The sequence below is a fragment of the Pisolithus orientalis genome, assembly GCF_024613125.1.
Source record: "Pisolithus orientalis strain OTSU chromosome Unknown F5J12scaffold_72, whole genome shotgun sequence".
NCBI classification, from domain to species: domain Eukaryota; kingdom Fungi; phylum Basidiomycota; class Agaricomycetes; order Boletales; family Pisolithaceae; genus Pisolithus; species Pisolithus orientalis.
In genome coordinates, this window is record NW_026260853.1 from 66,303 (window position 1) to 69,219 (window position 2,917).

Consider the following 2,917-nt stretch of genomic DNA (forward strand, 5'->3'; position numbering starts at 1 on the left):
GTGCACCTGCCTGCTTCATTGAATGTCAATCATTTTTAAGTCATTTTTATCATGTGCATTTCCTGAATAGCAACTGCACAATATCTTCGAAGGTTTGCAGAGAACCAGTGATGATAACCGTTGCAAGTATGGGAACTTGTTGTGTTCATCATGAGGTCTGCTGGAAGGGGGTTTTCTCCAAACATCTATTCCAGTCCTGACTTTCACCATCTTGGTCACTTGGCATTGCCTGCAGCCATGCTCTCAGTTGAATTCTCACCATGCTCACTGTTGAACTGTTCCTTGTACACAGCTCACAGCACATGGCAATTACTGCTGCAATACAAAAAGCTGAACCCCTCCCAATTGCATGTAGAGCACATGCTCCTAGCATACATCAATTTGATTAATGACCTGTTTTGCATCCTGCCACTAGAATTTGACGATGGGCACTTGAGCCTGGGCTATTCTCATTGTGTGAAATACTTGGTGAGCACAGTAGCAATGCCTTGATGGTCTCTACACTTGATTCTGGCAACAAGACTGTCATGATGTCACTCTGGAGGGAGTGTGGTTCTGGGAGTATCTTTATCTCTTTGCAGAGCAACATAACCATTCATCAAGGGAAGGAGTAGGCATGCCTTCTTTGTAAAAGCTACACACATTGAAGTTTGACCTGGAGAATACTAATTCTATTTTCAATAGACAGTTCTGCTAGGTCATTACACAAAAATTTACAGGATACACTCTGCTGCTTCCATACATGCATCTGGTAGACACCCATGGTTATTAGTAGGGATCACATCTTTCAACCTAGAAGCCACAGCTTGAAGGATAACATCTCATCTGAGGTTGAGCTCAGAGGGGATATGTTGGCATCCAGAAAATGAGTACTCACTGTATCTGCCTGTATGCAACCCTAATACAGTGGCTCACAAAATTTTCCCAATGTTTGCATGTTTTTCATTAATTATGGTGTAGTGAGTGAACTATCATTATTGAGTCCAAGGTGCTGGTGGATGGATTAAATCAGCTGGTCATGGCTCTCTGATGAGACATATTACATAATATTTGGATAGAAACTGATGGCAGAATACCCAAATGAAAATGAGAGCTCATTGGGCCAATTATGTAACTTTGTGATATACTGGAGATGTAGTCCTTGGGAACACATATAAAACATGGTGAGATGCTCACCAATGCTTACATAATGTATTACATGGTCTACTGAATGATTTGTCAACAAACAAACAATGCCAAACAGTGATTTTGCACCCCTAAGCCTCCTTGCTGCAACAGAAGTCAAGAAATCACCATTCTGGCTCATCAGGGACATTCTGTAGGGCAACATCAGCAAATTCTGGTGTACACTATAGTATAATCAATAGAATATGCTATCAGCACCATTGGTCTCTTCAGAAACCTGCTGGAAGTCATTTCCTGCACTGTTTCCCCACCAATGCCCCATGTGTCCTGGAACCAATCAGTACTGTGAGAGCTGAAAACAATGTGGAGGTCCAATCTGGCATTCATCCTATCATAAGCAAACCAATCACCCATTAACTAGTGCATTTCTGTGAAGGGGAAACTGGTATGGAGGTCAGGGTGAAGCTAAACCCTCTCACCCCAGGTTACCATGGGAGGGATATGTTACTGAGCTACCAGGTTGCACATTCCTGGCCTTCTATCTGGCACTGGATATTTCCTTTAGTCATATATGATCAAATAACTCCTTCCCAGTGATCCCCAGTTCAGCTCAGAGTACAATCTGGCCAACCCTCCCATGATACTGGGAGTGCCCAGGAGGGTTGTGCTTCACCCTGAGCCTTCAGGTAGGCTTGTCTTCAGCTGTGATGTAGTAGTTAGTGGGTGATTGGTTTGCTTATGATAGGATGAATGCCAGATTGGACCTCCACATTGTTTTCAGCTCTCACAGTACTGATTGGTTCCAGGACACATGGGGCATTGGTGGGGAAACAGTGCAGGAAATGACTTCCAGCAGGTTTCTGAAGAGACCAATGGTGCTGATAGCATATTCTATTGATTATACTATAGTGTACACCAGAATTTGCTGATGTTGCCCTACAGAATGTCCCTGATGAGCCAGAATGGTGATTTCTTGACTTCTGTTGCAGCAAGGAGGCTTAGGGGTGCAAAATCACTGTTTGGCATTGTTTGTTTGTTGACAAATCATTCAGTAGACCATGTAATACATTATGTAAGCATTGGTGAGCATCTCACCATGTTTTATATGTGTTCCCAAGGACTACATCTCCAGTATATCACAAAGTTACATAATTGTCCCAATAAGCTCTCATTTTCATGGATTTGCAGCTCATGCCCACCAGCAGGTCACCACTGCCACTTTGGGCTGGAAAGTGCTTCATGCTTCCCCCAGTCACTATACTCTCCCACACCACACATCATATTAGCTTTACCTTTGCATCATCCCCCTGTACCTACTCCCATAGCTACACCACCTTTATCCTACACCTGCACAACCTGAGCAGCATCCAAAGAGGTGTTGGCTATCTTTGCCACAGCATGAGTGCTCTCCCAGGAGGTGGTTTTGGCTGACATAGAATCAGCATGAGCCCTCTCCCTGGAAGGGGTGTTGGCTGACCTAGCCTCTGCATGAGCCCTCTCCCTGGAAGGGGTGTCAGCTGACCTAGCCTCTGCATGAGCCCTCTCCCTGGAAGTGGTGTCAGCCAACATAGCCTTCACATGAGCCCTCTCTCTGGAAGTGGTTTCAGCTGACCATACATAACCATGAGGGAGGTCCCTGAAAGTGATGTTGGCTGACATAGCCTTCATATGAGCCCTTTCCCTGGAAGTGGTGTTGGCCAACATAGCCTTCACATGAGCCCTCTCCCTGGAAGTGGTGTCAGCAGACCTAGCCTGCACATGAGCCCTCTCCCTGGAAGGGGTGTCAGCTAAC